At 46.1% G+C, this 17,916-nt stretch overlaps 1 pseudogene; it reads right to left on the reverse strand.

The window, feature by feature from the left end:
- Window positions 1-4,308: 4,308 nt before the first annotated feature.
- On the reverse strand, window positions 4,309-16,660 carry LOC105705658 (pregnancy-specific beta-1-glycoprotein 2-like; annotated as a pseudogene).
- Window positions 16,661-17,916: the final 1,256 nt, after the last annotated feature.

Consider the following 17,916-nt stretch of genomic DNA (forward strand, 5'->3'; position numbering starts at 1 on the left):
TTACCAAAGATAATTCCCAGAAAGACAAATTTGTTTGCAAAGTAAGCTGAGTTTTATCAAACTTAGCCTGATTCTTCAAATAAGTGCAGCAAGAGTAGCGATGCACCACGGAGGCTCTTTTTAAAGTTTGCTTTGCTAGAAGTTTTTCTAAGAAACTTCACATTAAACTTAAAAAACAAAAAAACCTTTTGAGACTATAAAAGAAAACCAAGGCTAACTTCAGAATTTGCCTGCAGTACCTGTGGACTCATTCTGTGTATATTCTCAAATATAACATCCCAGTCAAAGCCTTGGTAACATAACCAGTTGTTTCAAATGTGTCCTGTTATAGAAAGGGCAGATTCTTACTGAACTTGTGCAAATAACTGTGTTACCATAATCATATAAATACTCATGAATAGTTCCCCATTCCTGGGGCAGTCAGGTAAGGAGCACAAATAAATATTTCTGGTTTTGTTCACAAAAGTGTACTTTACCAAATGGCTATAAGCTGTAGATTGCTTAAAAGAGAAAAAAGTCATAAATCTGGAAAACAAAACATTTAAAGAATCGGCAAATTTCCAAATAAAAAATCATAAAAATATTATCCTCATTATTATTATTTAGTCCAAAGAAATTGATTTCTTTCCTGCTTATTCTTGGTTGGCAAATTCATGAAAATGTCAGCCTGTTTATTAAAATTCTAAGTTCTTAGAATGTCCGGAGGTATGATCTTAAAGTTATCAGAAACTTATATTCAAGAGTACTTGTCAGAGTCTTTTTTATAAATCTTTTTGAAGAAGAAGCAACTTTGGACTGTAGCTGATTGCACCTGCTTTGAGAAGAAGTCAAAACAGCTGTCTGTGAATGACCAAGATTGAAAATGACTATGGTTAGAAACCTGATTAGAGTTCATTATGATAAAGACATGGCTCACACAGAAACTTAGGTACTACTGTGGCATATGACATTATGACTGATAATAGATTTCTAGGACTCATAATTTTGGAACACTCAGTAACACACTCATAAATATAAATTAGAGACAGTTTAGCATCGCGTATTACTTATCATTTGACAATGCTTTCCATATAATTTAACATATCAAATGAGGTGGCTTTTCCATTTACCTTCTGTTTCTCAGATGGATTACTTAGTTTTTGTGTAGCCCATTAATGAGTAGGGCCAACAAAGTATAGGTTTCTGTATGTTGAAAAAGTTCCCTAGGTAATTCCGATACTCCTAGCTAAAAATCATTGATGTAGGTCTGAATTCTACCTATTAGAACAGGGGTTCTCTATTCTAGTTACATGTTAGTAGCATCTCAGAAGACTTAAAAATTACCAATGCCTGGGTCCCACTCTATAATCCGTTTGATTTAATGGTCATTAAATCACAATTTATGGATGGGGCTAGAGCATCCACTTATAAAAATGTTTCCCAGTGATTCCAATGTGTTCCTATATTTCAGAATTCTCCAATTTCTTGTGGCATTCATTTCTTTCTTTCTTTCCTCTTTTTTTTTTGAAACAGAGTCTTGCTTGCTCTGTTGCCCATGCTGGAGTGCAGTGGCATGATCTCAGTTCACTGCAACCTCTGCCTTCTGGGCTCATGCAATTCTCCTGCCTCAGCCTCCTGAGTAGCTGGGATTATAGGCACCCACCAACACATCCAGCTAATTTTTATATTTTTAGTAGAGATGGGGTTTCACCATGTTGCCCAGGCTGGTCTCGAACTCCTGACACCAGATGATCTGCCTGCTTCAGCCTCCCAAAGTGCTGGGATTTCAGGCATGAACCACCATGCCTGGCCTCCCTTCTTTGTATTATGGTATCATGATTATTTTCAGGTCTTATCTCCTGTCTTAGGCTTTATGATTCCTGGGGAAGGGACCTTGCCTGCTTCATTTCTGTATCTTTCATAAACACATGAATTGGTCATCAGGGAAAAAGTCTCCATCACATGTAGGTTGTGTCCTGAATCTCGGGTTCACACATTAATGCTAGAGTCTCTGTTCTCCATGAGGTCAGAGTTTACTTGTGATGAGGGTGTGCGTAAATCTGAAGGGCAGATGGTGGAGCGGTATCACCCTGATTTTAGGCATAGCATTGAAAGTACGAATTCTATGTATATGTGGGGTGGAGGGGCAGGGATGTGGAGGAAGACAGTTCTATTAGGATGGAAAACTTACACTAGGGAATAAAGGTAAAGGAAGTGAGAAGGATTAGTAAAAAGCAGAAATGTGAACATATCAAATAGGCTAGAGTAGAACCCTGAGGATTCTGGATTAGGTGAATTCACTAGATTTCAGGAAGGTAATGAGGCAGTCATATGCAGGGAACATTTCAAAGGCTGGAGACAAGAAGTCAATCAGTACTTCAAGCAACTGTGGAGGTTTTATGGAAATGGAGAGAGTGACACAAGCGAGAGATGTTTAAAAAGGACCAGGAGGGTTTTACAAAGTATTGAATCTGGGAAACAAATGAGAAGAGGCTGGGGATAATGATTTCTAAGAGAAACTGGGGATCCAGAGAGCATGGACACCAAGGAGGAAGCGACCTGCAGGAATTAGTGCTGAGAAGCAGTTTAGTGGGAGGAGGAGGAGATCTGGTCCAGATAGAGGCAAAGAAGTTCTTTCCCTCTCCCAAGCATGGCAGTCAGTCCTGTAGGAAATAGGACAAGGGGGAAGGCCATTGGATCTGCCAGTCTTTCTGAAATGCAGAAACTAAACCAGGGCTGCTACATCAGAACCACCGTGGCCGGCACTCCAATCATAATGCCGACAGTGGCCCCAGCTGAGAAGCCAAGAGAACTTCATTCTGAAGCATCTGTCATGGAAAGAAAAGAAGGCTGGGCACAGTGGCTCATGCCTGTAATCCCAGAACTTTGAGAGGCCGAGGCTGGTGGATCATGAGGCCAGGAGTTCAAGACCAAGGTCATTGCTTTTTTCTATACCATTAGAAAATTTCACCTTTTTGTGGTTGCATCTTTTTCTCATGTCTCAGTTATGGCCTGGCCAAGATGGTGAAAGCCCATCTCTACTAATAATACAAAAATTAGCTAGGCGTGGTGGTGCACACCCGTAGTCCCAGCTACTCAGGAGGCTGAGTCAGGGGAATAGCTTGAACCTGGGAGGTGGAGGTTGCAGTGAGCCGAGATCGCGCCACTGCACTCCAGTCTGGGTAACAAGAGCGATACTCCGTCTCAAAAAAAAAAAAAAAAAAAGAAAAAAAAATATGAAAGTGATGTTATTTTACAGTAGGGTGCCCCAGGAACCAGCATGCAGCATGAAGTAGTCTCTAATTGTTCCTTCAAGAAATACATAATTCTTGTGGAAAGGGTGCTGGGCAGTGATTAGCCAACTGTATTCCTGCAGTTTCAGTTTTTAAAAATTCCTCTCACCATGTTTCTAGATTGGCAGTGAGTCTTCCGTCAACTCCATACTGGCCATGCTGTATTCAGATATTTTTGAAGGCTTTGGGACGTCAGAAAGGGCCATTGCTTTTTTCTATACCATTAGAATATTTCACCTCTTTGTGGTTGCATCTTTATAGTATAGTACTTATACTATATATATACAATATATAGTATACAGTATATATATATATATGTCTACAAAGACATATATATAGGCTTACAGACATATATATATAAACTTATATATACTTATATATTATATACTATATGCTTTATATAGACTATGTATATATAAAGTCTATATATATATATACACACACAAACACACACACACACACACTTTTTGGCACTGCCCTTCCCCTCCCATGCAGAGTCCCCATGGGTGAATCTCTGTATGTCTCCAGCTGTACGTTACTCACTGTCCTCTGTACTGTGTCCCATGTGCTGTGCCCACAGCCTCATACAGCCACTGATGTCAGAGCCAGGACACAGCTCAGGAGTCCTCCCTGAGGCTTCCCATCTGCTAATTTCCCTGCAGGCTGACCCAGGGGACACTTGCCTTCAACTGGCAACTCGATTTAGCCAAATTCAGGACAGGCCACTAGGGCTCTTTCTCCACACACAGTGGTCCCACCCCAGGTGCAGTCAGGCAGGGCCAGTCACAGAGCAGCCTGAGGCAGAGCAGGGAGCAGAGTCTGAGCTGCTCCTCCCTCATCCAAGGGGCTTCCTCCTCTCATCTGGGGGAAAAGTGTGAGCTTGTTTCAAAGCCTCAGATGTTTCTTGAAGCTCATGCAGTAGGTAAAAGAAAACAAAGACGTGACAGAAAGGGATGTGTTGGTGACAACGAGAAGCGTCTGATCTTGAGGCCTCTCCTTCTTGTCCCTCTGTGAAGCCTCTTCCACCGCATAGGGCTCAGGCATGACAAAGCCCCCTCCCTACATTGCTCAGGCCGGACACAAGGTCAGTCATGAGAAATCAGAAAAACAAGGAAAACAGAGTCTGTAGAGACCAATTGGGAGGGTTCAGGAGGAGAATTTAGGATTTGCTTGTGCCTATGGGACACAGGCTGGGAATAAAAATGTTTTCCTGACTTTCTCTGAAAGCCAGATAGACTCCATCTAAAAACCTACTGCCAATGATGCTGGGATTCACTTACCAACGACTTTGATCTTCTTGAATGCGAAGTTTCCATTGCCAGTGACTGAGTTATGAGCAAAACAACCATAGAGCCCACTATTCTTTTCAGTGATTTGGGGGGCAAAGACCTCTTTTCCTGGTGGCAGAAATGTCCCATTAACAATCCAAAGATACTCTGCTGGTGGGTTAGAGTCTGCGAAGCAGGACAGGTGGAGGTTTCTTCCTCGACGGTAAAGGGTATCTGAAGGAGAAATCCTGGGGAAGTCTGGACCATCTGGAGCAAAAGAATAAAGCCACAGGTAACCTCCTCCGAGGGAAGGGGATGGTCCTGGTCAGTTAAAGGGATACAGTGTTCCTCTGAGCTAAGACACACCCTGAAGTCCCAGCCAAACCCCCTCTGTGTTCACTGAGCCAAAGCCTGAAGTATTCACCTGTTTCTCCCATCACAAGCTGTTGACCCCAAGTCTCCCATGACAAGAGCATCCCTCCCCCTATATTCTTGGTCAAGACTGTGCCCACCCAGGTTTCCCAGGGCAAGAAGTCATGGCCAGCTCGGGTGTCCAGAAGTAAAGGTGTTGTACTTGAACCTGAGAGAGACTGAGAGTCCTGACCTCTGGCTGTTTGGATTTGAGCTGGTGGCCTGACCCACAGAGGAACAAAAGATACTCACAGAGGACATTTAGGGTGACTGGGTCACTGAGAATGGCACCAATTGATGTCTGTATTCCACATTCATAGGATCCTCTGTCATTTCTTGTGACGCTCTGTAGAGTGAGGGTCCTGTGGTCATCAGACCATTGCATCCTGGGACTGAACGGGAGGCTCTGACCATTAACCCACCACAGGTAGGTGGCATGTCCAATTTCCGGTACACAGGTTAAGGTTACCTGATCGTCATATTCCACGGCATTGAATTTGTTGATGGTGATGGAGGCTTTGGGCAGCTGCCCTGTGGAGATAACACAGAGAAGATTGCCCTGTGTGGCATCTTTGATTCCTCCACAGGCATCTTTCAATCAGAGTTGCATCTCCCACCTCTAAGCCCACCCAAGTCCTTGAAGGCCAATGGCTGGTATGTGTGTCACAAGACAGATGTACGATGATCTAAGGGCTCCAAGACAGTGAGGCCACCTGCTCTGTCTTAGGGAAGCACAGGCTTTCTCAGGTGTGAATTGAGCAGCAGTGTTGGGTCATGAACAGACATGTGAGTGGGAGTCACAGCCCCTGGTGCCCCTCCCAGTCCTTCCCTAATCAGCTGACTGGCTGGCCCACCTTGGGTTCCTCACCTGGAATGTTTGACTGCTGGGTCCCTTCCAAATTCCATCCTACTTTGCCCCCTTAGGTGTATTTTCTCTGCAGCTTCCCTTTCCAAGGACATTCTAGAGATGAGTAATAATGGGAGTTCCCATTGTCCTGAAACCCTGAAGGTACTGAGCAGCCTGGCCTAGGACTGGATGTTTCAGCAGAAATAAGCCAGGGGAGACCAGAGTCAAACCTGGAGGTCAGTTCAGCCATCAGGCAGTGGAGGCACAAGGTGGGGCAGTTTTCCCCAGATGTTTCATAGTGCCTGACTTGAGCCAGTGACCTCTAAAGATAGAGCAGAGTCCAAGGAATGACCTAGAAAGAGTGAAGGGGACAGGCAAGAGCTGGTGGCTTTGGAGCAGAACCATATTCCCTGTCCTGGGTTCTTGAAGTTTCCTCTCCTTCTGCAGAGGGCAGGTGAGGACCATGGAAATCCTTCTAGCAGTACACGTGGACATTTGCAAATGCAGGGCTGACTGGCGGAAATGGGGAGCATGAACTGCTGGAAATCTGGTCCTCACGGACCATGAGTGTTTGATGGATATGAGACAGAAATTTGGGAAGAAGTTTTGCAAATATTTTCTTTCATTGGACATTCTACTCTCTGATTCCATGGGTTTGACTGCTCTAGGGACCTCATATAAGTGGATTCCAGAATGAATCAGAGGAGAGACTGCTGGTTGCCAGGAGCTGGTAGTGGGGAGAATAAGGAGTTATTGATGGGTGTGCAGTTTCAGTTATGGGAGATGGGGAGGTTCTAGACATGTGCTCTACAGCTTGATGCCTGTAGTTCACACAGATTGAGTATTTCCTATGCATAAGACTTAGGATGAAAAGGGTTTTTTATTTCTGACATTTTTTGATTCTGAAATATTTGTCATACACTTACTGATTTGCATCCCAAATCTGAAAGATTCAAAATCCAAAATACTCCAGTGAGCATTTCCTTTCAGCATCAGATTAGTAGGTAAAAGTGGGAGGTGACAAGTCAGATATATTCCTGCCTTCTTTTGTTCCTCACCACGTTTCTAGCTTGGTGATCAGTCTTTGGTGAATTCCATACTGGCCCTGCTGCACTCGTATATTTTTGAATGCTTTGGGATGTGAGAAGGGCTGGTTGTTATTTTCTGTGTCATCAGAACTTTCAACCTTCCCATGGTTGCTTCTTTCTCTCAGTGTCTTTGTTGTGGCAGTCATTAATAAGAGCCTGTCAGGTCAGATTTAGGACAGATGTTTCTAATTCTGCAGAAACTGTTACTGGGATTCTGGTAGGGGTTGGGCTGAAACTGCAGCTCACTTTGGGTAATGCTGTCTTCCTAACAGTATTGAGTCTTCAAGTCCATGCAAATGAAATGTCTTTCTATTTATTGATGTCATCTTTAATTTCTTACAGCAATGTTTTGTAGTTTTCAGAGTAGAATCCTTTTTCCTTTCTGGTTAAAATTATTTCAAAATATTTTATTCCTTTTGATGTTAATGTCAATTGAAATTCTTAATTTCCTTTCAGATTGTTTATTGTTAGCGTATAGTCTAGAGAATCATCTAGAAAGAGTGCAGTGAACAGGCCAAAGCTGGTGGCTTTGGAGTAGAAACATTCCCTGTCATGGGTTTTTGATGTCCCCTCTCCCTTTGCAGAGGGCAGGTGGCTGTTTCCTGCTATCCAGATAGACCTCACTGGGAAACATTGCCAGTGCTCTAGGGATCCACTTACCAGGGACTGTCATCCTCTTGATTATGAGATGTGTTCTGCCAGTGTCTGAGTTATGGATGACACAGTTATAGACCCCTCCATGTCTTAGTGATTTTGGGGATAAAGAACACTTGTGCTGATTGCTGGAACTTCCCATCAATCAGCCAAGAATGCTCTTCCAGTGGGTGAGAGTCTGTGAGGCAGGAGACCTTGGGGATTTCCCCTGGATGGTAATAGTTGTATGAAGAAGAAATGGTAGGGGCATCCAGGCCATCTGGAGCAAAGAGAATAAAGCCACAGGTGATATTGTCAGGGGGAAGGGGAAGCTCCTGATCTGTGGAAGGGCCAGAGTGACCCTGTGAACCAAGTCACAGCACCGAAGTCCCAGGCAAACCCCTGCTGTGTTCACTGATCTGGAGCCTGAGACACTCACCTGTTTCTTTCATCACAAGCTGTGGACCCTTAGCCTCCTGTGACAGGAGCAGCCCCTTTCTTCCCTTTTTTGATTAAGGCTAGGCCTACTCTGGTTTGCCCAGGGCAGAAAATCATGGCCAGCTTCGATGTCCAGGGGTAAAGGTCTCTGTACTTGGACCTGAGTGGCCTGGTCGCTGGCCATGTGTATCTGGGATGGAAGCCTGGGCCCACAGAGGAACAGACAATACTCACGAAGGACATTCAGGGTGACTGGATCACTGCGACTGGCACTCACTGGGTTCTTCACTTCACATTCATAGGGTCCTGCATCATTCTCCGTGACACTGAATAGAATGAGGGTTCTGTTGCCATTGGACAGCTCCCACCTGCTACTGATTGGGAGGCTCTGACCATTTATCCACCACAGGTAGCTTGCATCCCGAATCTCAGGTTCACAGGTTAAGGTCACAGTGTCGGCCTCCTTGGGGTTTGAATTGCTGCTGGCGATGGAGGGCTTGGGAGTCTCCACTGCGCACATAACAGAGAGAAGATTACCCTGTGTGGCACCTTTGATTCCTCCAAAGGCATTTTTCAGTGAGAGTTGGCATCTCCCACCTCTCAGTCTACTGAAGTCCTTAAAACCCCATGGCAGGTGTGTGTGTGTTACAAGACAGATGCATGGCAATCTGAGGGCTCAGAGATAGTGAGGCTGCCTGTTTTATGTGGGAGAAGTACAGACTTTCTCCAGCATGAATGGAGCAGCTCTGTTGGGTCATGCAAAGGCACAAGACCAAGAGTAACAGCTCCTGGTGCATCTCTGAGTTCCTCCCTCTCCAGCTGCCTGCCTGGCCCACCTTGTGGTCCTCACCTGGAACATGCAGCTGCAGGAATCTTTTCAGGTTCAGTTTTAATTTTCCCCCTGGTATGTTTTCTCTGCAGCTTCCCTTTCCAAGGATGTCCTAGAGATGGGTGATGATGGACCTTACCATTGTCCTTTGGGTACCCTGTGGGTACTGGGAAGCCTGGCCTGGGACTGGGTACTTCAGCAGAAGTAACACAGGGGAGGCCAGGAGCAAGCCTGGAGGTCAGTTCAGCCATCAGGCAGTGGAGGCACAAGGTGGGGCAGTTTCCCCCAGGGGTTTCATAGTGACTGACTTGAGCCAGTGACTCTAAAGATAGAGCAGAGTCCAAGGAAGGATCTAGAAAGAGTGAAGGGGACAGGCAAGAGCTGGCAGCTTTGGAGCAAGACCATGTTCCCTGTTCTGGGTCCATGATACTCTCTTTCCCCTTGTAGAGCAAAGGTGAGGACCATGTGGATCTTTCTAGAAATACATGTGGATGTCTGCAAATGCAGAACTGACTGGTGGAAAGCGGGAGCAGGAACTGCTGGAAATCTGCACCTCATGGATCATATGTGTTTGGACATGAGACCAAAATTTGGGAAGAAGTCTTGCAGATCCTTTGTCTCATTAGACATTCTACTCTGTGATTCCAGGATTTTGACTACTCTATGGACCTCATATCAGCGAATTCCAGAGTGAGTCCGAGAATAGAATGGTAGTTGCCAGGAGCTGGGGTCAGGAGAATAGGGCATTGTTCAATGGGTGTGCAGTTTCAGTTATGCAGGATGAGGAGGTTCTAGAGATCTGCTGTACAGCTTCATGCCTATAGTTTATATGAATAAAGGATTCCTTATGCAGAAAACCTAAAACCAGAAGTGTTTTGGATTTCTAGCTTGGTTTGATTTTGGAATATTTGCAGTGTACTTAATGGTTTAGCATCCAAAATCTGAAAAAGTTTAAATCCAGAATGCTCCAGTGAGCACTTCTTTTTTGCATCACAGAAGTGGTCAGAAGTGTTGGATTTTGGGGCATTTCAGATTTTGGATTTTTAGATTTTGGCTGCTCAATTTGTAATAATGTAAAAGTTGTCAGGAGTTCAGACCTCATGTTATGTTCTGACTCTAGTAACAAAAAACATTTGGTGGCAACATGAAAATTTTTTCATAAGTGGACATTTTTATTGATGGTCCAAACAACTATGATCAATTGCTGGTAGTAGTATTTCTCTTGATAGCAAAATAAGGTTTAGGTGTGTTGTGAATTCCAGCAGGATCACACTATGCTCAAAGGAAGAAGCCGAAGGTGAGTTGAAATGAGCCACTCCCCAAGTAGAGAGTCCCAATCAAAGGACAGAACTGGTGAGAGAGAGAGTCTTAGGTGTGTCAATTACATAAAGGGAGGAATGATGCCAAATTAAGAGAAGTGATGTGTGTTGTGTTAGTAAATATAGAAAGAGCTCCCTGCTTCTCATTTCTGTGCAGAGTTAGGAAAAATGGGGAGGAGCCCACAACACGTATGTGAAATGCTTTCTTCATTTTCTCGTAACCTCAGGAAACACAACTAGAGTTTAAGTTCATGTTAATTAGGAAGAGTCTAAGTGAGATGCCAGTGGCTCGTGTGTCTCTCCACATGAAGAACCCCAACTTATGAAAATGGCATCATCATGAAGAAACAGGTGTATGTGGAACAGACAGTAAAACCATCAGATAGCACCCACCTCACCACCTCCAACTGCTCCCCCAAACCACCGGTATTCCCATTACATGTATGTTACAGACTTTGTAGTTCACCCACAACTATAAAATTTAAAAATTGCTATTTGCAATACAAAATATTAAACATGTAGTTGAATATGTTGTTCTGCTTTTTTCCACCCTTTTTGAGCTTTCCTGTTTCAGTTTTGGATGTTCCTATTGACACGTCCTCCAGCTAGGGATTCTTTCCTCAGCTGTGTCCAGTCCATCAGTAAGCCCATCAAAGGCATTCTTCATTTCTCTAACAGTATTTTTTATCTCTAGCATTTCTGTCGATTCTTTCTTAGAATAATCATCTCTCTGCTTACATCATTCATCTGTTCCTGCATGGTGTCTACTTTTTAAATTATGACCCTTAATGACATTTCTTTTAAATTCCCAGTGTGGGCTGTGTGCAGTGGCTCACACCTGTAATCCCAGCACTTTGGGAGGCCGAGGCAGGTAGATCATCTGAGGTTGGGAGTTTGAGACCAACTTGACCAACATAGAGAAATGCATCTCTACTAAAAATACAAAATTAGCCAGGCATGGTGGCAGGAGCCTGTAATCCCAGCTACTCAGGAGGCTGAGGCAGGAGAATCACTTGAACCTTGGAAGGAGAGGTTGCAGTGAGCTGAGATCATGCTACTGCACTCCAGCCTGGGCAACAAGAGCAAAAACTCCATCTCAAAAAAAAAAAAAAAATTCCCAGTCTGATAATTTCAACACATCTGTCACATCTATGCTTTGTTCTGATCCTTGCTTTTCAAATTGCATATATATATATATTTTGTCATAGTCTGTCTCGTATGATTTGTGGAAAGTCAGACATGATGTAGTGGGTAAAGGGACTTGAGAGAGCAGGCATTCAGTGATGTGATACTGAGTGGAGAGGGAAGGGTTCTGTGGTCCTGGATGAGGTCTGTGCCCTGGACTGTGAATGTCACGAGTGCCCCTGGGCTTTTAATGTCACAAGGAGCACTTGTGACATTCACAGCCCAGGACACAAAAACCTGAAGCCTCTCAGGTTTGTCCTCATTATAGGTGAGACATAATGGCTAGAGGAATTTGGAGTTGGATATTTTCTCTCCTCCGGGCCATTTAGGCTCTGACAAAACCCTAGCTGATTAGGCTGTGGTAAAATAGTTTCTCTTAAAGGCAGGTCTTATTAAGAATAATAGAATTCACTGGCATATCTTCAGGTCGTTCCTTTACGCTCCCCCCACTGAAAGGATGAGGATATTTTTAGTGAATATTCACTGCAAAAACCTGGTAGAGCTCCAGAAGCTAAGAGTCACAAAAAGTGCCCCTGTTCTCAAAAGTGGTCCATCCCCTCGAGTGTTTCCCTCTGGGTCTTGTCCGCATTGATTCTTTGGCAACTCACCAGTTACAGTTCAGGTTCTCTGTCCCCAGCACTGGTTCCCACTGGGGTTTCAGTGCCGGGGTTTGTGCTCAGATGAGGTTGCTGATCTGTCTTTGCCTGTCACTCTCTCCAATATGTGGGTCAGTTGGCACTGAGACCTCACATCTCTGAGGGATTTTGAAGAGTTGTTGAGTTTTGAGTTTGTTCAGTGTTTTACTTGCTGTTGGAACTGAATGACAAATCTCCAGCTTGTTATGTGCCTGACAGGAAACCAGAAGCCTCTAGGAAGTGACTGGAGAATGTGAGCTCCACAGCAGGTTGCGGATGTAATCACGAGTGACATGGGTGAAATGAGCCCATGGGGTTTGGGGACTGCAGGCTTGTCCAGCCTGTGACACCCCGGTGAGTCAGTGCAAAGATGACAACAGTGAGAGCAAACTAGATGGCTGACTCCATCCGGTGTCTAGCCTCAGGCTGGCTGTCCTCACTCATTCCTGGGCATAGGCCAGGCTAACCATGGGCGGAATTTAGTTTATGCTTTAACTTTGAAGCAAGAGTGATAATCGTTCCTCTGTGAAACTAATTCCCTTATTGCCCAGGGACTGCCTTTGTAAAACTAATGAAAGATCATGAGATTAAGATTATAGGAGCAGCCTGAATTCTGCTAAAATGTAGGCACAGTCTATAATCCCTTACTGTTCCAATGTCATTTGGCCGGAGTTTACAAAATATGTGACTAATTGCTCCTGTAGATAACATCACTATTGCAGAACCTCAGATTGGTCTTTTGAGATGTTTCTCAGATTTTGCATTCTGGCAACCAGCCGACATCATCCATACCAAAGACTAATGGCTCATCCAGTCATGTGGTACCCACCTAGAGGCGGATTCCACAAAGACAGATCATTTCCCCCCACCTGCATGATTTCATCCCCAAACAATTAGCAGTACTTATTTTTTAGTCCTGTGTCCCTGAAACTCCTGGAAAATCTTTTTTTTTTTTTTTGAGTCAGAGTCTTGCTGTGTCTCCCAGGCTGGAGTGCAGTGGAACAGTCTCAGCTTACTGCAACCTCCAGCTCCCAGATTCAAGTGATTCTCCTGCCTTAGCTTCCCGAGTATCTGGGACTACTGGCATGTGCCACTACGCCCTGCTAATTTTGTTGTATTTTTTGTAGAGACAGGGTTTCACCGTGTTAGCCAGGATGGTCTTGATCTCCTGACCCACTTCGGCCTCCCAAAGTGCTGGAATTACATGCATGAGCAACTGCGCCTGGCCAACTCCTTGAAAATCTCTAACTTTTGATCCACTGGGGAGGCTGATTTGAGAAATAATAAACCTCTGTCCTCCTGTTTGGCAGATTTGGAGTAATTAAAATCTTTCTTTACTGCAAATCACTCTCTCTATAAGTTGGTATTGTTTGTGCAGGTGGCCAGAAGAACTGGTCTGGCAGTTATAGGAGTGGATGGAGGTACTGCCCATCCCTGCCCCATGGTGTTTTCCACAGGTCAGCCTCACACAGGGAAAGAGCCCTAGATGGGGACACAGTGGAAGCTCATTCTCTTAGTGACCTGGGGACATTGGCTTGAGATGTCCTGGCAGGAGCGGCAACTCCAGCTGATTTCTGTGCCTTTCCTAATTGTGGGAGGTGGGCCAGGGCAAACTGTGAGTGGGAAGGGAACAGAATCATCAGCCTAGTTAGAGGGAATGTCTGGAGAAGTCCTAAGGTGGAGGAAATTTTGCAGGACACGCCTTGCCAGTTAGAATGAAGGGGGAGGAAGATGAGGGACACGGAGGAGCAGAGAGAGCCAGAGACACCCATGGCAGTGAGCAGAGGGGGCTACAGTGACCTCAGAGTCCCGAGGGACCAGGTGTCCCCAGTGCCACAGTCGAGGTCCAGGGAGCCCTGAAAACCTTCCGGTGGCCAAGGAGATTCAAAGTCACATGAGGTGGGGTGGCTTTAGGGCAAGAGGTAGAGGGGGATGAAACATAGACGTCAGTCTAGGAAGGACAAAGAACAGGTGTGGCTAGAACCTCCTAGGATTCTGCATCCAGGATCCAGTCCCTAAAGAGGTTACGGATCATTCCTTCCTTCATTCAATTCCTTCATTTTCGACGTGAGAACTCCTGAGTATGTGTCTCCCACTGGGCCTGTGCTGGTGCAGGGTGTGAATGGGGAAAGAAAACAAAGGCCTCTCCTGTATCCTCTCACGAGAGTGACGTCACCACTTTGGGAAACACCGGATTTTAGATTCAGTGATCGGGGTTAAGATCTAAGGGGGAGGCCGGGACAGTTTTGCCCTGACTCTGACAGTTGAGGCCGGTGATTTAGTTGTGGAGTACAAACTAATCAACGGTCCATTTGCCCTCACTTCTCTGAGGTTTGGATGCCTAAGAAGAAAGGATTTGAGCCAGTAAATGACTGTAGGGTCCTTAGACCCCAGTAAGCCCTCACTTTTGGTGGAGAGGATGGGCCTGTGGCTGCAGACAGACCTCACAGGACTCTGACCTGCCCTTGGTGTTTGTGTGACTCTGGTTGGGTGACTGTGCCTTCCTGTGCCTCAGTTTTCTCTCCATCAAATAAGCTTTTTCTCCATCAAAGTCTGTGGCTTTTCATGCTATCTGTAAATACACTTTAAATTACTCACCTGACCTAATGCTTGGCACAGAGGAGGTGTTCCCACAAACCGCATTTATTATGAGTTGCCTCCATGAGAGAGCACCTTTAGGTCAGATCCCTGTGGACAAGCTGCTGCCAGGTACATCTTCTGTCTTCTGTTTCTGCTTCTGGGGACACTGGACTTTCTATGGAGTGTCCTAAACCTCCCAAGGTAGTTGGCTGATGGCCTACAAAGCTTGTCTTTCTGTCCTCTCTACTCTGAGTATCGGGTGAAGAAGGTTCTGTCCTTGCCCAGATGAGGCTCTGAGAGATAAGCCCTGGCTGGTGAGCAGCTCCAGGAGCCACAGTCCTCAGACAGCTGGTAAAACCTCACTCCCAGTAAGCCCTGCTCAGGAAGACACAACCCGGCCCTCGCACAGGCTCCTCAGGTTTATCTGGAGTAAGGATTTTGGGATAGGGTCTGGAGTTGGGGCTTCTAGGGCTGAGCTGCTCTGAGAGTATCCGAGGGGACCCCTCAGGCCAAGCCCTACTCCATTCTCCAGGGTCTTCCTCAGGGTCAGGATTATGGAGAGGGCATGAGATGCTTGGCTGAGACTGATCTCCTGCTGAGTCCCCCATCAGACTGTCCTTCCTCTGCAGCGAATGTCTGTGGGGTCTGGATGCAGGAAAGGAATTCTGATCTGTGGAAGTTTGTCCCCCCTGTGTGTGTCCTGTGCTAAATGCCCAAACCCCAACATGGGACATAACGCAGAGAGAAACACAAACAGTCCAGGTCTGACAATCCTGTGTGTGCAAAGTAGAAGTGACCACCCTCCCACCCGACACCACCCAGGGATCCTGTGGAATCACTCACGGTGTAAGGTGAAATGTCGAGTTATTCCTTTATTCCTATCACCGTGCGTAGTGACTTGCAGTGTGTAGGATCCTGCATCATTCAGGGTGACCTTCTCAATCAGCAGGGATGCATTGGAATATATTGTTTCTCGTCCACTGTATGCAGGCCCAAATATAATTTCATGAGTGTCTATTAAATATGCTGTGAGGTAATGGTCGTTGTCCTTGATTTTCCCTCTGTACCAGATGTAGCCAATAAGATTTGGGGGCAAATTGTGGACAAGTAGAAGAACATCCTTCCCCTCTGAAACAACGTGTGGCTGGGCTTCGATCATGACTTGGGCAGTGGTGGGTGGGTTCCAGAAGTTTAAAACTGATGCTAGGAGGTAGAGAGAGCATCTGTCAATATGGAGAGCTTTGTATTGGGGTGTAAAGATGGGGCTCTGAGTCCTGAGAAGGTCTCTTCAATCCTCAGCCTTGAAGAGACACACACATACACCTCGTGTGTGTGTGTGTGTGTGTGTGTCCTACTGTTCTACTGGGTCAAGGTCAGCAGCATGACCCTCATTCCTTCAACACTTCTGACCTTGACCTTTTTGCTGTTTGGTATCCTCTTCCCTCAGGGCTGCCTGGCTCCCTCCCCACTGCCCTCAGATCCTGTTCACATCAGGGCACCCTTAGAAGCCTTCTTTCTTGACACCTCCTCCGGAGACCCTGGGTTTCCCTTTCTGACCTTTCTCTGCTCTGTTCCCTCCAGGGCTCTTGTCAACACCTGACCTCACATTCTAGATCTCTTTGCACGTTTGTCTTCCTCCCCATGAGAGCATGAGCTCCATGAGGACAGACGCTTTGTGATCTTGGTTGCACCCTAGTACCTGGGAAAGACTGCAGACTCCCGTAGATGTGAGAGATCCCGGGGCCCTCCACATCCTGGTGGTGTTTTTTTCCTTTTCCAACCGTTGAGGTTTTTGGCTGAGGACACTGTTTCATGCCCTGCTTATGTTTTTAAGTGTCATTGATATAGTTATTCTCATTTTATGAAATGTAGTGGCCAGTGATAATTAACCAGGAAAACAGAACACTTGAGATTTTCTTGCCTCTTACCAATTCCAGTTCACTGAGATTTTCCCGTTTTGACCCCTGTCCCTTTCTGGTGTATTTTCCCCCTATCTAGGCTCCAACAGAGCCTTGTTTCTTTTTTAGAGCCCCCTCCTCCCCAGGAGACCCCAGCCAGTAACTGCACTTCCTCCTCCTGTGCTCTCCTCACCTGTGAGCAGGAACCCCTGCCAGGTGATGCGCTGTGTGCAGGGAGGTGCTAAGGGGAACACCATGGTCTCTGCTGCCTGTGTGTCCTCTGTGGAGATAAGCCTGGGATCCAGAAACTTTCAGATCCTGGCTGCCAGCTCTGCTGTCCTTCCTCCTTCTGCACTGAGCCTCTTCCCTGGCAGGAGCACTTATCAGTCTCATGGGTGGGGTCTGTACCCAGGACACCTCTCGTCCCCTCCCCTCAGTCCTGCCTCCTTTTCCCTCCTTCTCTTTTTCCTTTTTTCTGTGTTTCAGGCCCCTGGGAACTGCTCTGCCTCCTTCAGCAGTGATTCTCTCACCCACTTCTACACACGCTATGTGCAGAAACACAGACACACACACACAAAAGAGACACACACAGAGACATACAGTCACACACATACCCTATAGGTTGGGCAAGCACAGTCCTGAACCTCAGCCTCCTGCTCTCCCCATGGCTCTGGGTCAGGATGCACATTCACACCCTTTGCCCTTTCTCATCCCCATCTGGCTCTTCCTTTCAGTGCAGGGGCCTGGGGCTGTATCAGTTCCCTGTCACAGGGACGCCTGACTGTGCTGTGGGTGAGCTGAGTGTTGGCTGGTGAGAAGGACCCTTCCTTTCTCTGATTGCGTCTAACTTGGCTGCAACTTCCAAGGATGGACATTCAGGACCTGGGTGTCCCAGAGGAAACCATCCTTCCTGGAGGTGTGCAGGGTAAATCTCTCATGCCTCTTGGGAGGAGAGGCCTGTGCTGGTTGCTCAGTGGGGCCTGTGAGTCCCATGGTCACAGGGAAAGTTCTGTCATTCTCTTGATCCCTGGGGTCTGGCAGCTGAGCTGGGGATCAGGGCTTTTCACATTCTTCCTGACCATCTCAGATGTCCTCTCTTCTCTGCCCAGCTGGTTGTCCTGTGGTCCCCACACCTTTCCCATGGTGGTGCCGCAGGATGTTGGGGTTCACTCGGGGCGGCTGGCAAAATATTAGGGAAATGTTAGGGAAAGTTAGAAGAATATAGTCTCAAACCTTTTGGAAGGCCTAAAGGTTTTGATGGAACAGACTGAAGGCAGCCAGTTCATGACGTTAGAATTTTAAGTCATAGGGTAAAAGAGCAATCAAATTTCCCCAGCTAAGTCTCTTTACTCCACATCCCTTTGTCTCTACTCTGATTTGTTTGATCATGTAACCTTTCTGCAGGATGACCCTCTCAGGGGAGGTCAAAGGGGAATTACGCATGAATAATGTTTACTCTGGGCCCCAGAACCTAAAGCTTTTATCGTTCGTAAAACCACTCTTTTAACCATGT

Source organism: Aotus nancymaae, unplaced genomic scaffold (genome assembly GCF_030222135.1).
Source record: "Aotus nancymaae isolate 86718 unplaced genomic scaffold, 86718_ANA_hifiasm-v0.15.2.pri h1tg000028l, whole genome shotgun sequence".
Lineage (NCBI taxonomy): Eukaryota > Metazoa > Chordata > Mammalia > Primates > Aotidae > Aotus > Aotus nancymaae.